Here is a 17788-nt window from a genome sequence, read left to right as displayed (position 1 = left end):
CATGCAATGAGTGTACATAAGAGAGGTTAATGAAAAATGTGAGTGGAAACAGTGATTGGTAAAATGAATTTGTTATAACATACATTTATAGAAATTATCTTCTGGGATCATGGCGGGCAGCACAGATGCCATGGCCCCTGCTCCCTCAGTCACCTATGCCTGCCACTGCTCTACCTGCTTGGAGAGGCCAGCACCAGGTGAGTGCAGGTAGGGCTTCCAGCCAGCGGGGCCAGGCCTGAGCCACTCCTTGTGGATGAGGGGTGTCGTTGCCCCAGCCCTGCCACACTGCCACCAACCCTGCTCACCCATACCGCTCCTCCCCCACAATACAGCACTCTCCCATCCCCTAACAAAGTCCCTTCATGCTTACTTGGGGGACCATGTAAGGTACGCGTTCGCACACACTTTGCATCCCCCTTGCATATGGGCCTGCTGAAGGCTAGTGACAACAGCTGTCCTGTACCATTTACAGCATCAGGAAAGATTTAGGGTCACAATCTTTATTTATAAGATTCAAACAAGACTTTTTCTGTAATTTAATTTAATGGCACTTAGGGTTCTGCACGGAATATGAAAAATTCAATTAAAATTAAGTTACCAAAATCACTTCTGTCTTGCCAGTAAAATGAAGACATTTATTTCAGATTTTCACCAGGTTGGAGAGCTAGTAACTTTATCACCAGAGCAATTTCAGGATTCATTAGGGTCCAATCATGGAAAATAATTTCTTCCAGCCTGGTCCTGTTAAGCATGCATTTTCAGCATGATACAGAGTATGGGACTATATTTCAACAAATCCCAAATTCTAAAATTCCACTTGGATTATACAATTGTTATTACACTGATGCATATGATATATGCATTATTTATTCTCTGGTAAATACTGCAAATAAATATCTTAAATGGTCAGGCTCTTCTAGTACATAAGTTTACATAGGTATATTATGCATGGCATATAGTGCATATTTCCTTTGTCAGTCTTTTATCTTCCCTTCCTATACCTGTGCTCTAGCAAATCCTGTAAATTAAGAGAATGATCAAATAAAAGCATTTCTAGCTTTCATGAGGTGAAAGCTGAGAAAATTGATTCAATAGCAAACTGGCTGATTCAGCAAGAATTAAACCAGCCTGCAAAAGTCCCTTTTCAAATGTTTCTTCTTTAATAAGGTAACAAGCCAGAGAGAGATACAAAAAGAGACAAGAGGGTAAGGAGATTTTATGCAGATTAGCCTCTCTGCTCCTGCAGCCAGCAACTCTTGATTTCACACAGTTTTTATCCTCCATCCATGGTTGCCCAAATAATTTGTCTTTAACAAATTGTATATGTTCAGATAGTCCTTTAAATTTTCCTATGATCTACAATGGAAAGCACATTTGAGTTTCATTTGCATGAGGTTTTCTATATTGCATATTCACTGCTTTAAAAAAACAGTCATTGTTTAATATGAGGAATAAATAAGACAAACTGTGGATGTGACAAATTAGGGATGAAAACACCTTTTTGAAGGTTATTCTGCTGGTTAAACAATATGGTGCATTGTTACTGGCAGCATATAAGGAGTGTGCAGAATAACCTTTGCACACTCCATATATGCTGCCAGTAAAGGAGACTCATTCACATAATATATTTTTATCAGTAAAAGATATCAACTGAGATGAAATAAAACTACAGGTTGAACCTCTCTAGTCTGGCACCCACAGGACATTATTAATGCTGAACCAGACAGTTTACTGGACCATGAGAGGTCAATATTGTCTACCAACATTACCAACACTTCCACCATTTACTGGGAACTTAGACATTTAAGGGTAAAATAGAGCTAAACAATAGCACAGAACACTGAGATTCAGCATTGGTAGCTGAAAACAAACTTTAGGGCAGGGAACTTTTTTTTGGATCAAGGGTCACTGACCCACAGTCCCATTGCACACCAGAACCTAGGGGGTTCCAGGCTCCCCAATGCTTGGGCAGGAGCCCTGAGCTTCGGGGGCTGGATCCAAGCAAGCTGGGGGGGGGGGAGGTCACACCTGGCCCCCAGGCCTTTGATTCCCCACCCCTGCTTTAGGGGACCACAAGAAACTTGGCCACACACATGATAAGTGGACATCCAGCTAACTAAAATCATGCCAAACCATGGATGTTGCCAGACCAGAGAATGCTGGATTAGAGAGGTTCAACCTGTAGTAATAGTCCAAGATCTCATAACTGGCATTTTTTTAGTTTGCAGCCTTTATAGGGCATGTTATATCTAGTTTAAGTGAACTCTTTATTCACTATTTACATCGTTATCTGTAACGTTAAATGACCTGCTACAGTCATTTTTTTTTTTTTTAGTTTTCATTATTTTCCTTCTATTCTAATTAATTAAAATACTACCACACTGGGTAAAAGTATAGGATAAAACCTAGTAGACTTTGTATTTTCCTTTTGATTTAGTAAAGCAGAAGTGCCTGTATTACATCTAATGCTGCCACTAAAACTTAACAGGGTGAGTCCCAAATGAAAGATTGATTTTCTAGCTTCAGATTCATTTCTCATTTGCCTAAAAAAAAAGTTACAACCCTTCAAAAAGCCTGTAAATCTGGTTAGAAGCGGTTGCTACTTCCTCTCTCCTCCCTCCCTTTCTTCGTCCATGCAATGGCTATTTTTTCTCCCTCACCTAAATGCATGTTTCAGTCATTAGGTTTTCAAGCATTTGGAGCAGTTTGGTACAGTGCTAATTTATTTTACTCAAGAGCAGGAGTGGTCCTTTGGCTTGGGGGAGCTTGCAGAGAAAGTGAAAAGGGGTAGCACTCTGATTAATTGTGGTTCTGAGAAGGGTCTCAGGACATGATCAATCTTTATAGTAAATTGGATTAAAATTTGACACTTCTACAATTTTTTCCTCTTTGTAGTGAAATTTTAATTTTTCATCTGTTGGCCAAATAATTCTATGTGCAGTCATCCTTAAATTAATCTTGAATTAATTTTTAAATTCTCTGTCCTCTAATATATAATTTACCATAAGAAAATCCAGAGCAGTCAATCTTTCATTAGACATGGGGTGAGAAAGGGTCAGCAGACACTCCTGCAGTACTAAAAATAAAGGCACCACATCTGGTATGAAATGATGTCTGGAATTGTAATGCATATGCATTCACTTACTTGTTCTGCTGAAAGCACAAACTACAGAGTGGCTGCATGTTGAAACATGAACCCGTGTAATAGGAACTTAAACCCTAGGACAGACTGTTTGTATATGTAGTCAGTTTATTAGCAAATGTGCAGGTCTGTAGAGTACAGGAACCATAGTTTCTAGCTGATCTGTCACACATTTAACAAGCTGTTTGTAATACAGTCCACTTCATGTGTAAAAGAAAAATCATTCCCACAGGGATAAGAAATACATGATACTTCAAGCATACGGTCAGTTTTGGGTTTGCAGGTACCCTGCCTTTAAAGCTGCTGTAACATATTGGAATGATTTTTGGTTTTAAAGCACTCTTCCCTTCTGTTGTGTGTCGGGCAATAAGGCTGAGGTTACATGGGATTTTAGAAAGAAGATTCAGCGCAAGCCCAACAGCATCTCTAATTAGTGGCACAAATGCATTTATTAAGAGTGTAGCTTATCCTGGTGCAAAGGGCTAGTGTTCTACCCACCGTGGCCCACAATGGAGCTGAACGAGAGGAAGTCAATAGCAGAGGGACCTCTGTACTGAGAGAGTGACAACATTAGGGGTGTGTCTACATTACGCCCCTAGCTCAAAATAAGCTACGTAATTTGAGCTACTCAAATTGTGTAGCTTATTTCAAAATTTGGCAGGGTCTACACAGCACTTATTCTGAAATACATCGCTATTCCAAAAGGTCCCTTACTCCTTATGGAATGAGGTTTACAGGGACATCGGACTAGTGAGCCCATTATATTTCAAAATAACAGGCAAGCTCAAAAGATGCAGAATAGCTATTTTGGGATACCTCCAGTATCCCAAAATAGTGCTGCAGTGTAGATGTAGCCTAGAAGAGTCAGTGAAGGAGCAGCAAGTGACAGCTCAGGGTCCCTAATATCCCCTATATGTGGCAAAGAAGGTCTAGGTATACTAGTCCAAACTCTGCATCATTGCTGAGCACCCTGCGGCCCATTCAGGGTTTTATGTGTAGGCCACGAGACATTTAGTTTACCATTGCCCAACCACAGCGTTACCAGATTCCACTGGTTTTCACCTATATAGTTTTCTCTTACCGGTATTACTAAAGTGGCACACACAGAGCAAGGACTCCTAAGGTGAGGTGCATGCTGATTGCATACAACATTGATTGTGAGAGCAGTGTGCTCTGTGTCCAATCAAAGCACTGCTACAGTTCAATAGGCACACCCCACAAATTCTAGGTATGTAAAAGTGGTTAGCAAAACTACCCTATCCTGGGAAAGTTTGGTTACAACAATCATGTGGCTCACTGAAATGAAAAGGGGGCCACTTATACAGCCCACTCACTAGGCTAGGTTGCCCATTACTGCGGTACACAATCAAAATGACAATGTAATTGGAGTAAAAGATGGCCTGCAGCAATACTAAAACTTACCTCGAGGTTGAATTTGGCACCTCCATGCACTTTACTCACATTAACATGCAGAATTGTTCTTAAAGAAGGGAGAAATTTATCTCACCTAAGAAAGGCTACGGCTACATTGCCATTTTTTGTGGAAGAAGATATACAAATTGCACTTGCATTTGCATATCTTCCTCCGGTTCTTTTTGAGGAAGAAGTTTTGTTGCTATTAGGCCCGGATAGACAGGGCTAAATGTTGGGGGGAAAAAACCCTCTTTTGCAAGATCCTGTAAACCTCAATTTATGAGGAATAAGGGATCTTGCAAAAGAGGTTATTTTTCCAACATTTGGCCCCATCTACATGGGGCCAAATAGCGGCAAAACCTCTTCCCCAAAAAGAATCGGAACAAGATATGCAAATGCAAATGCAATTTGCATATCTTCCACAAAAAACGGAGGTGTAGCCATTCCCTAAGCTACATTATAGCAAACGTGGACAAGGGGGATCCAAAGGATATAGTATACTTAGATTTCCAGAAAGCCTATGACAAGGTCCCTCACCAAAGGCTCTTAAGTAAAGTAAGTTGTCATGGGATAAGAGGGAAGATCTTTTAATGGATTGATAACTGGTTAAAAAACAGGAAACAAAGGTTGGAATAAATGGTAAGTTTTGGGAGTGGAGAAAGGTTACTAGCGGGGTTCCCCCAAGGGTCTGCTTGGGACCCCTCCTATTATCAACTTATTTATAAATAATCTAGAGAAAGGGGTAAACAGTGAGGAGGCAAAATTTGCCTATGACACTAAAGTGCTCAAGACAGTCAAGACCAAAGCAGGATGTGAAGAGCTTCAAAAAGATCTCACTAAACTCAGTGATTGGGCAACAAAATGGCAAAAGAAATGTAATGTTGATAAATGTAAAGAAATGCACAGTGGAAAAAATAATCCCAACTATATATACACACAATATGATGGGAACTAATTTAGCTACAAACTACTCGAGAAAGATCTTGGAGTCATTGTAGATAGTTCTCTGAAAACATCCTCTCAGTGTGCAGTGACACTCAAAAAAAGCAAATAAAATGTTAGGAATAAATAAAAAGGGGATGGAGAATAAGACAGAGAATAACATATAGTCTCTATATAAAACCATGGTATACCCACATCTTGAATACTGCGTACAGAGGTGGTGGCCTCACCTCAAAAAAGATATATTTGCATTGGAAAAGGTTCTGAAAAGGGCAACAAAAATGATAAGGGGTTTAGAATAGATTCTATATGAAGAGAATATTAAAAGACGTGGGCTTTTCAGCTTAGAAAAGAGGACATTAAGGGGGGATATGATAGAGGTCTATATGATGTGGAAAAAGTGAATAAGGAAAAATTATTTACTTATTCCCACAATATAAGAACTAGGGGTCACCAAATGAAGTTAATAGGCAGAAGGTTTAAAACAAACAAAAGGATGTTTTTCTTCACCCAGCACACAGTCAGCCTGTGGAACTCCCTGCCAGAGGATGTGGTGAAGGCTAGGACTTTAACAAGGTTCAATAAAGAGCTAGATAGATTCATGGAAGTTAGGTCCATCAAAATAGCTATTAGCCAGTATGGGTAGAAATGGTGTCCCTAGCCTCTGTTTTGTCTAGGAATGGGTGACAGGAGAGGGGTCACAAGAGGATTACCTGTTGTATTTCCTCCCTGTGGGGTATCTGGTATTGGCCATTGCCATCAGACAGGATGCTGGGCTACATGGACCTTTGGTCTGACCCAGTATAGCCATTCTTATGTTTTCATAAGGCCAGGTCCACACCACAGGGGATTCCGCTTAAGGTACGCATTTCCAGCTATGTAAAAATGTAGCTGGTGTTAACATACCTTAAGCCAAGCTTTGGTACCAGACTCACAGTGAAAGATCAAATGTTCCCATTGACTTCCCTTACTCCCCATAAAGACTAGGAGTACCAGCGCCAATGGAGGCACACTCAACATTTGATTAGTAAAGACCTGCTTACCCCGACTTATAGATACAGGGCTGTGTTGACAGCCTTGTTGCTAAAAACTGCATAGTGTAGACACACTCTCAGACTTCCAGGCTTCTAAGCACCAGCATTTGAGAATGACAGGCACTGTTTTCCATGTGCTTGTGGTGCCCAAGGATTTAGCTTTAAGAACAAAAAAAGTGGTACTCTCTTCCTATTTGCTACATCAACTGTTATCACAAGCTAGCAACAAATGGATATTTCAAAGGAAGGCAATAAAGATCCATTGATGCTCCCCCCTGCTTATAGCTTGTCTATTAGAAGAAAACAGGGTCGGACAGTGCAAAAGAGGGAGGGCTCCACAATATGCTTCATCCTCCCTTGAAGCCCAAAAAAGCCCAGCCTGAGGCCTACTTTGGGGATGAGACCATCTGGGCCATTAGGGGTGGAGACGAGGAGCAGCTACTGAATAGAATACATGAATGTGGGTTTCTACATCAATCCTCATTTTCCCCCACAGAGCCTGGGGCTACGCTGGTTTCAGTGCTACGCCTCTTCCACAAAGGGTGAATTTTAAATCCCTCGCCTTGGAAGGGAGAATGGAAAGGAAACTCCATGATTTTTGCTTTGCTGAGTTTCCAGCCATTTGTTTCCTTGCCTAGAGGTTTTTTGGGAGGTGACAATTAGGCTCAGTGTTCTTACTCAGGCATTTTCTTAGCACTCTTTGAGCATTTTAAACACAAACTTCAATTAAAGGTTTACTGTTTACCACATACATAATAAAGATAAGCACAGTTTGTAAACTTTTTCCTAATTTAAATTTTAATTAAAAGCAGATTTGGGAACTGAGTTTAGAGCATTTCACCTCCAAAGTTACAGGTAAGTAGCTAGCACAGGGCCATGATGTGTCCCTGGGCACAACGAACATTTGGGTCTCTCACCCCACTCCGTGCCACCAGTCCCCACTTCCTGTTCCCCCCTCCAATCTCTGCACCCTGGATACCTTGGGGTTTTTTTGGTAGCCAAACTGAGCAGCTGTGTCTAGACTGCATCCCTTTTTCGTAAAAGGGATGCAAATTAGACATATCGCAATTGCAAATGAAGCGGGGATTTAAATCTCCCCCACTTCATTAGCATAAAAACAGCTGCCGCTTTTTTCTGTCTCGGAGCTTTGCCAGAAAAAAGCGCCAGTCTAGACGCAGATCTTTCGGAAAATAAAGCCTTTTCCAAAAGATCCCTTATCCCTCATTTAAGGGGGATAAGGGATCTTTTGGAAAAGGCTTTATTTTCCGAAAGATCCGCGTCTAGACTGGCGCTTTTTTCCAGCAAAGCTCCGAGACGGAAAAAAGCGGCAGCCGTTTTTATGCTAATGAAGCAGGGGAGATTGAAATCTCTGCTTCATTAGTAATTGCGATATGTCTAATTTGCATCCCTTTTATGAAAAAGGGATGTAGTCTAGACACAGCCAGCATGTATTCCATTTGCTCTTGCCAATTGGTGATCAGTTGGCAAAAGCAAATGGGATAAATGCCCAGTTTTGCCAAAAAGGAGCTGGTGAGGAGAAGTGGCAGGGGTTGGGCCAGCCCCACATCAGTATAGATGGGGGCTTGAGCCACCTCCACATAGCAGGGGAGGAGGAGGACTCTGCCAAACATCTTGCCCAGCTCCATGTCAGAGGGGAAGAATATGCTTTACCACCAGTCGGGCTCTGGCTTCAGGGGGAAGAGGAGGGGCAGGCCAGTGGGGCCAGAGGTGCAACAATCTTTCAAGGGTCCCACATTAGCTGGGGCCCCTCAGCACAAAACCCATGCAGTACCCTACCATGGGTAGCAGTAACCTACCATGGGTAGCTAGTGATTCTCCAGGCTGCTACATGCACTTGGTGCCACTCATCCTCCAGGGCCAAAAAGTGTCGGTGTTGATTCCTGAAGGGACCAGTGGAGAGTTGCCCTTGCACATGAAGTAGAGGAGTCCATGTCTGCCAGCCTACCCTAGCTCCAATTTCCATCGGGGAATATGGAGGAGGGAAGGAAATAGGTCCAGGACTTAATGATGGCGTGCTAGCACTGAACTTTAACTATGCAAAGTCTCTGCTTCTAAGTCAAACCACTCCTTATCTGTTACCACTTACCCTGAAGCTGAGCAGTGTGATATCAGTGGGCTGTTGCTATAAGCAATGTGGCAGTCCCCCAAGTACAGCTCAGCCTGGGGTGAATCAGCCGCTTTGTGCCTTAGCAGCTGAAAGAGATTGGTGACCTAAGTGAAATAAGTTGAATAGTTTGAGCTCACACCACAGACCCCACAGCTACATCTTAGTAGAGCAGCCAAGGGCTGGGATGTTGATCTAGCTCCCAGTGAAGTTGATGTGAGACTGTCCACTACATTTAAAGCACACTAGCTCACAACCCTGAATGAACAGGGATACCACCCTAGCTCATGAGGGCAGGGAAGATTCTACCTCCCACTGCATGAGCTCTGGTCTGTTTTGTTGAATAATTCACACTCCTGGGGATGTGATCCTCATGGTCTTCCTAAAAAATAAATTTAGTATGTTTTGGAGGAGTGGAAGGGGGGGGGAATAAAAACCACCCAGGAGAAGTATTAGAGCAGGTTAGATAGACATCTATCAGAGATGGTCTAGATGGTACTGGTCCTGCCATGAGGGCAGGGGACTAGACTCGATGACCTCTCGTCCCTTCCAGTTCTAGTGTTCTATGATTCTAAGTATGCAAATCAGTGGAGAAAGTTTTGAAATGTATGTATGTATGACTGTGCCCATCAAACCTGATTCATCAGCAAAAACACTTCACATTTTAACAGGCACAATACAGTTTCTAATACAAAGACAGTGCATTCTCACTTCATTGCATCTGTTCAGGGTTGGGAAACATCTTTAGAGTTTGTTTTGTCAAAATTCGATTTTTCTGGACAAGAGAAAATGTTGTTCTGTACTGTTTACATACATTAGTAAGCGGAAGACACTATATGGTCCAATGTACTGGTCCAGGTATGGAATAAATGCCTGAAGGTATAAACAACCTTTATTGTTAAAGGCCCAGATCTATTGCAGCTTACTCCAGTTGAAAATTCTCAGAAATGCAATTCTAGACTATGGCATTATCTCTGTATTTAACTCAGGGTAAACAAAACAGAATTTGCTCCTAGGATTTTATTCTACATTTCTACTTTAAATAAGAGCACAAAAGCAACCACTTCCTCTTCCCTCAGTATGTCACCCACTGCTTCATTATTATGAAGTCATCACATTCTTCCCCCTTCCCCTCCTTACTGAATAGCTTAAAGGAGGCTGAATTGAACCTGGCAGATTGTTACAGCCATGTTTGATTTTGATACAAGTTTATTTGCTTTGGATAGAGAGCCTTCAAAAAGGGAACTGCACTAAACAAGGAAAAAGCAACCCAGGCAGAGGAGAGTATCATTAAGGCTGATTATAATTAATTTTTTATGAGGGATGCCAGAGTAAGAGGGGAGCAAGAAGGGCCACAGAACCAATAATTTTCTAAACTTAATATTCAGTTTGAAATTTCAGAACTGGAGAGAGAATTGGGGGCCATTATGATTGACTGTTGAACAAACATCATAGAGAGTCTTACTAGATTCAAAGTAAACTCACAGCAAGGGCCCACCCATAACACTGTCAACACAAAGGAGAAGATAAAGACAGGGGCAACATTTGGGGGGCACAAGGGGTTACATGTTTCCCAAATGCTGTGAATGGGAGGGGCTAGCATCTGCCCGCTCTCCCGCTCACCAGCAGCAGCAGAGGAAGCGGAGCAAGATGGCCCAAGCTGCTTTGCTTTCCTGGCCATGCTGCTCTGGGGAGGGGGCAGGACCACCTCTGCACTCCCCAGTGGAAAGTGGAGCAACTCCACTCGGAGAGCAAAACAACTGGGACTGTCTTGCTTGGCTTACTCTGCCACTGCCAACGAGTGCAGGCGGTGGGCAGTGACAGACTCCTGCTGCTGGCGCTGGCCCCACTAGTCCCAGGGCCATCTCAGTTGGGGCCAGAGGTGGGGCAGGGGTGGCACAAGAATAAGAAAGAGGAAGAAGGCGGCAGAGCAAGGTGGGAAGGAGCAAAGCAGGAGTGGAGAGAGGCAGGTCCTGGGATGAAGGAGGGTTGCCCCAACCCTTTCCCAGGTATGTGTGGGGGGGGGGGGGGGGTCACCTGGCCAGAAGCCATCTGGGTTCACACCGACCAGTTGCCTCAGGATAAACTGGAATTAGAAGAAAAGAGCAACAAAAGTGATTAGGGATAGGAAACAGGTTCCTTATGAGGAAAGGATACTAGACGAGATGGATCTTTGGTCTAACCCCATTTAGGTATTCTTAAGCCCATCAGTTCATATGTGCCTACTATGAAATGAGGTTTCCTGCAATAAGCTCCCGAGGAGCCCAACTAGCCTCTATCAGACAGCACAAAAATCCCAGCAGGTGGGCATAGGATTGGAGTCATAATAAGAGCTTTAATTCTTCATGGCAAAGTCATGATTTTTCTTCTTTATCAAAGTAAATAAAGACTGTTTTAAAAAATGTTGCATGGAGCCTGAGTTTACAAAGAGGAAAATGTTAGTGTCATAACTGTCTCTGCTCTGGTTAAACAGCTCTCATTTTAAATACCTAAAGACAAACCACCATGTATAGGGAATTAGGAGGGCAGTAGCCCCCCTGAAGTTGGAACTCTTGTATTTCATACTCGAGGTCTGCTTAAAGCCCATGACTTGATTCCAGAGGCAGTGCTTAAATGCAACAGAGTTTGAGCTGCTTGCAGCTTTGCCTTTAGGACAGGGAGTCTTACAAAAAGAGGAAGGCAGGTGATTAAAAACAAAAGGGTGGGCATTCCAGTAACTTCAGGATTGTTCGATCATCATGAAAACATTGCCAGGCACTCCACTTAAAAGATGGGGGCGGGGGGAAGAGTAGGAATGAGTGTTGTGCTGTTGGGATTTGCATTTGGATGACTGCTGTTAAATCATATAAATGTTCTTGAAAAAAAAAAAAAAAAAAGATGAACAGTGACTAAGCCAAAGCTTACTGCAAAGAGTTACAAAGGGATCTCACAAAACTGTGCGACTCGGCAACACAATGCACATGTACAATATAACCCTAACTATAGATACAAAAATCATGGAGTCTAAAATAGCTGTTACCACTAAAAAAAAAAATCCCACCTTGGAATCATTGTGGATAGTTCACTGAAAATATCTGTTCAATGTGCAGTGGCAGTCTAAAAACTAAAAAGCTAACAGAATGTTGGGAATTAGGAAAGGAATAGCTAAGATAACAAAATACCATATTGCCTCTATATGAAGTCATTGTATGCCCATATTTTGAATACTGTATGCGGATCTGGTCACCTCGTCTTAAAAAAAGATATATTGAAGCTGGAAAAGGTACAGAAAGGGCAACAGAAATGATTAGGGGGTAAGAAACAGTTTCCATATGAGGAGAAAGCAACAAGACTTGGACTTTTCAACTTGGAAAAGAAATTACTAAAGGGGTGGGGCGATATGTTAGAGGTCTAGAAAATCATGAATGGCATGGAAAAACAGAATAAGGAAATGTTATTCATTTCTTCACTAACACACAAAAAGTTGACCAAATTAAATTTATCAGCAGCAGATTTAAAACCATTTTTTTTTTTTTTTTACAGTCAGCTTGTGGAACTCTTTGCCATGTAACGGTGCAAAGGCCCAAACTATAACAGGGTTCCAATCAGAACAATATAAGTTCAAGGAGCATAGGTCCATCAATGTTACTAGCCAGAATGGGTAGGGATGAGGTCCCTTGCCTCTGTTTCGCAGAAACTGGGAAAGGGCTGATGATATCATGATGATTGCCTATTCTATTTATTCCTTCTGAAGCACCTGGCATTGGCCACTATTAGAAGACAGGCTACAGGGTTAGGAAGATCATTGGTCTGACCCAGTGTGGTAATTCTGATGTTCTTATATAGAGATAAAATGTATCTGCCCCCTTTCTGTAATACACTAGACCTCCACTCCCGTTCCAGAGTGGAGATAGACAGATGCCGTCAGCACTCCTGGGCTCTTTCTCCAAAGAGGTAGCAACAAAGTCAGATTATACATTAACATTTTAAGGCTAACCAGTGTCTTTTAACAAAATACAGGACTACGTAGCACTTTAAAGACTAACAATTTCACTTTCAGTCCTTTGGGTATGATGTCCATCTTCTTTCACTTGGATAGAAAGATGATGTCTGTCTGTATCTGTGCAAGTTTCTTCATATGGTTGATAGATTTCAATTCCAAATGGCTAAATGTAGTTCCTTGCATGTAGAATAGTGATAGAAATGTAGCCGTGTTAGTCTGGTGTAGCTGAAACAAAATATAGGTCTATGTAGCACTTTAAAGACTAAAGTGCTACATAGTCCTGTATTTTGTTTCAGCTACACCAGACTAACACGGCTACATTTCTATCACTATTCTCAGTGTCCTTTAAGTGACTTACCACAAGATGTCAGAATGTGTTAGTGTTAGAGCCGAATGGGCCCAACAATTTTTCTTTTATATAGGAATTAGATACAGTGCTCCTATCATCTAATGGCTAAGTTGTCTGTCAAAAAGTAGAGTTTTCTAGTGCCTTATTAGACCCTGGACAGAGATGATGTGTGCAGGCTAGGAGGAGGGTGGATGGGATGGTTCCCCACCTCAGCTGGTGCTTGGCTTATATTGAACATGCTCGGTAACACTGCTGAAGCATCTGTCCTCAGTCCACCCACACATGCTCTCACTCTTCTCCTCCTGGGCCTCACAGCATGCACTGATCAGCCCCCCACCACCGAAAACCTTAAATATCGCTCCTGCCTAAAGCATCATGCAGCAATTATGTTATAGCAAGTCTATACAGGTGTAACAGTCCATTTGACCCATTGCACTGAAAATGCAAACACGAAACAAAACCCCTAAGGGTCCCTGTAAGCTCAAAACAGTGCCTGCTGCGTCTGACCCTTTTTTAAAAGAACCCCTCTATTTACAAGACCCCCTCCTGCCATATGTAACTTTTCCTAAAAACAGTCCTAACAAAGTAGCACTCCAATCCTCAAAATTGAGTTACTCAGGGATTAGTGAGCAAGAGAAAACAGCAATCAAACTATATATTTTGCCTCATTTTTGCTACTCTGTCCAGAGAGCTGGAAGAGGCAGCAGAGGATCAGCCTAAAAGGCACTGGGTCTGGCTGAAACAATGAACATGTTGTTTGGTTTGCCATGGCCCCATAACTGCTTTGCAAACAACTACCAGAAGTGCAGCCTCTTTATCTGGGGTCTAGTTTTGATTTATGAAGGCAATAGCTAAGCAGACAAGGAGAAACTAACCCTTTGGGTTCCTTTATTTTAGTTCCTTTCAGCGTTCTTAAGTTTAGTTTGAAACAGTCCAGAAAAAAAACTATTTTCCCTCAATACAAAGGGACTACAAAAGTATGTAAAATAAACAAGGAGTCCCTGGCACCTTAAAGATTAACAGATGTATTTGGGCACGCGTTTTCGTGAGCTAAGATCCACTTCATCAGATGCATGGACAAGAAATGAGTGTAGAGGGCCTGATTTTTCAGATGTTTTGGTCACCCCCAACTCAAATATAGCTGGTGAGAGCTGCAAGCCTTCTGCACCTCTGAAATCAGGTCCATGAATGATTTGTGAAGCTATTTGCAGTCGTAAAGTTTTTTTTTTTAAAAATAGCCTAGAGTACCTTTTTTAAAAGCAGACTTTGGTAAATCCTGAGCTCAAAAGGAAAGGCTGGTGTTTTTCCAGGTAGTGAAAGAGCTTCTCAAAAATGGTTTTTTTGACCAGTAGAGTTGAATGGGAAAGTTTGATATTTTTAAAACATGTTTTGTTTCTCTCAAACAGCATAAAATACATCTTTTATAAATATATTTTCTCCTGTAGTTCTTAGTTACAGATGAATAGACACTAAGCTACAGTAACAATTTGCACATCCACATAAATCAATGAGGCTGAATGGATATAACAAAGAGCAGAGTAAGAAGCTGGCTTTCGTTCAGTTCTGTTGCCTTTGAAAATGACTGACAAGGCTCCCACTGATTTCCAAAGAAGCAAATCAGATCCACACAGATTGCTCTGTAATCTTTATGCCGTATTAAACCATGCATGATAAAGATATCAGATTGTAAGAGCTGAATGTGTGAATATTAGTGTGTTTTGTTATGAATATTTCTAATCTCAACATTGAAAAAAAATCATGACTTGTGCCCCAAAAAGTCATAATATATTTTAAATTGCTTTTTATTTTGAGCTTCTAGGGTTGGCTTTTTCCAGCTTCACAGCAACCACGAAAAGCAAAGTCTTTTAAAAAAAATACAGTAGTTGAATTTACAGGTGTGGACAACAAGGGTGCGTCTAGACTGGCAAGATTTTGCGCAAAAGCACAAAAACTTGCCAGCTGTCTACACTGGCCACTTGAATTTGCGCAAGAGCACTGACTTTGTAATGTACAAAGTCAGTGCTTCTTGCACAAATATTTCATGCTCCCCCTCAGGAAAATGGTGATCGGGGCTCTCTTGTGCAAAATCGCATCTAGACTGGTCACGGATGCTTTTGCACAAAAGCACTTTTTGCGCAAAAGCATCCGTGCCAATCTATACGCACTTTTGCAGAAATACTTTTAACAGAAAAACTTTCCGTTAAAAGTATTTCTGCAAAATCATGCCAGTCTAGACGCAGCCCAATTGTTTTTCTAAAGACACGGGTTTTTATATTGGGTATTTATTCATGGATAGAGGAAGCACATTACAGCTATGTATGTATTATTACGGGGGGGGGGGCAGATTTTCATTATAGCTGAGAACCCAATGGAGAGCCACTGATGTCTTCCAAAGAAAACTTTCTTTAGGCCCATATTGTGAATTGGTTCAATCTGCGTCCCAGCCTGATCCAAGGGAAAAATCAAAATCAGTTCCTTGCTCAGTAACTTATGTCTAACCCATAGGCTATGTCTACACTACGAACTTTTTGCAGAAGAGGCAATGCAAATGAAGCACTCGTTAGCATTTTCTCACACTTCATTTGCATAATCTCTTCCAATCCATTTTGCACAAGAGGTTTTTGAGAAAAAGCAAGCAGTGTGGACAAACCCCCTTTTTGCGCAAGATCCTTATGCCTCTATTCTTCTGCAAAAAAATAGAGTGTAGAGAAAGCCATATTGAGGCAACTCTATACTCCAGGCCCCTAGGTTGGCAGTAACATTCCATGTACTAGAGGCAAAGACCATCGGTGCTTGAAGTGGGTTGTGCCAATGATCGCTCATGATACCATCTACATTTTCCATTAGTCTTAAAGTGCTGCAGTACCATTTATTGTTCAAGTTTTTTCCTAGCTCTCCTCCCTCTCCTGCCTCTCACTCGGGGGACCATGGAGCCCAAATGGCCATTTGGGCTCCATGCTCCTTGTGCTGCATGGAGAGGCCGGAGGCCAAACGGTTGCTTGTGCCACTTGCTCCCACATGGTGGCCCAACTGAGCGGCGCAGAAGTCAGCTGAGCGCCATGGTGGGAGGTGAAGGGGGACAGGGTGGTGACGTGCAGTGTGACTGCGGCTCCAGGCCCCGCCCCTGGCCATATACACATCACCGCCACGCCCCCCTTCCCCTCCCACCATGGCACTCGGCTGGCTTCTGCTGCCACGAGGGAGCAAGCGGCAGAAGCGGCCGTTTGGGCCCCGCACTCTCCATGCAGCACGGGCTGCCTAGAGGGAACAGCCAGCATTTCAAGCGTTACAGACTCACAGACATTGGGCTACTATATATATGACTAAGGGGAAAAAATGTATTTTACTGGGGCTGACAGGAAATGTTGCAAAATACAGAAGCTTAGGCCTGGCCTTTCCTACAGACAAAAGGCAGTTTTCATCAGTCAAACTCTAAGCATCCACCCTAAAATCCTGCTGATATAACCCTCATGCTATGTCAATTTAGCTACTTTGGGGCACCTAGTGCTTAGGCCGATGCAGTATCAATGTAGACACTTTTACAGCAACTTTAGTGACCTCCAGGCAATGTCCCACAATGCCCCATTATGACTGCTCTGGTCACAGTTTAGAACACCAATGCTCAAGTACATGTCCCTCCTCTTTTAATAGCCTCACACATTTTTGAAATTCCTCATTTTGTTTGCTCAGTGTGGAGAGCTCATCTAGCAGCTGCCCAGCTGTCCATGCCAGCTCCACACTGCAAACACATGCCTGGAGTGGTATATCTACTGGGTATGTGGGGAGAAGAGGTTGTGCAAGCATAGCTCCAAACCAGCCATAGAAACACTGATATCTACAAGCAGATCTCTAAGGGCATGGGACTGGAGAGCTACAAGAAGGACCCACAGCAGTGCCATGTGAACGTGAAGGAGCTGTGGTAGGTGTACCCGTAGCCAAGGGAGGCTAAAAGTTGGAGCTACAGACCTGCTGCTTTTACAATGAGCTGCATGATATCCTCAGCAGAGACACTACTACCACCATGCCCAAGAGATCCATGGATACTTCAGTGGAGCAGAAGTCACAGGCTCTCAAAGGGAACAGTAAGGTGTTGTTGGATGAGAGAGGAATAGTATGGGGACTGGCGTGAGACCTGTTTTTGACTCCCGAACAGTCAAGGAAGTCCCTACAATCCAACATGAGTGAGCCTGATGAAGGGGAAGGAATGTGCAGTTTGCTGTGATACTACAAGGATCCAACTGTTACATAGTTTTATTCATGCTAGAAGAGGTAGTGAAATAACCACTGTCTACTTCTTATTCCCCTGTACAGTTCAGCAAAGGGAGCCCTGCAGAACAATTTATGCACACCGGGATATGCAGTAAATCTTCTCTACTGATCTTGAGAAAGCCATCCTGAGGGTAGGCTTCAATCCCCAGCCACAGGTTTCTGTAGAGAGCTGACATGTCTTCTGATGGTAGGATACTTCCCATGCTAGTCAGCAATTATTTCAGCAGTGCTCATTGCAGCACACAGGTAACAGTGAGACAGATGCATTCAGGAGACTTCCCTGTCAGCATCCATTACTCTCATGCATTGGCACCACTTTCTGCTCTAGTTGGGGGAAGCTTAGCACCCCTGTTCTGACTCAGGCCCTGCTCCTACTCCACCCCTTCCCCCAACTCCCAGCCCCAGACATACTCCTTTCCATACCCTCCCCTGAGTGTCATGTCCCCACTCCTCCCGCTCCCTACCAGAGCCTCTGAACACCACAGAACAGCTGTTCTGCAGAAGATGGAAGGTACTAGAAAGGACGGAGGGG

At 42.8% G+C, this 17788-nt stretch overlaps 1 long non-coding RNA gene and 1 pseudogene across 2 annotated transcripts in view; one reads left to right on the top strand and one right to left on the bottom strand.

Moving 5' to 3' along the window:
• Nucleotides 1-1137: 1137 nt before the first annotated feature.
• The window catches only part of LOC142827578 (uncharacterized), a 48229-nt gene continuing 31578 nt past the window's right edge, over nucleotides 1138-17788 (bottom strand). For both annotated transcript variants that reach the window (XR_012902254.2, XR_012902253.2), the window contains exon 3: nucleotides 1138-1356. This is a non-coding gene — a long non-coding RNA (uncharacterized LOC142827578). The remainder of the gene's footprint in view (nucleotides 1357-17788) is intronic.
• Nucleotides 14495-17209, top strand: LOC149524637 (uncharacterized; annotated as a pseudogene).

This window comes from Pelodiscus sinensis, chromosome 3 (assembly GCF_052426305.1).
Source record: "Pelodiscus sinensis isolate ZL-2025 chromosome 3, ASM5242630v1, whole genome shotgun sequence".
Classification (NCBI taxonomy): Eukaryota; Metazoa; Chordata; order Testudines; family Trionychidae; genus Pelodiscus; species Pelodiscus sinensis.
Note: the sequence above shows the minus strand (reverse complement) of the source record. Positions and strands in the feature narration are given on the sequence as shown.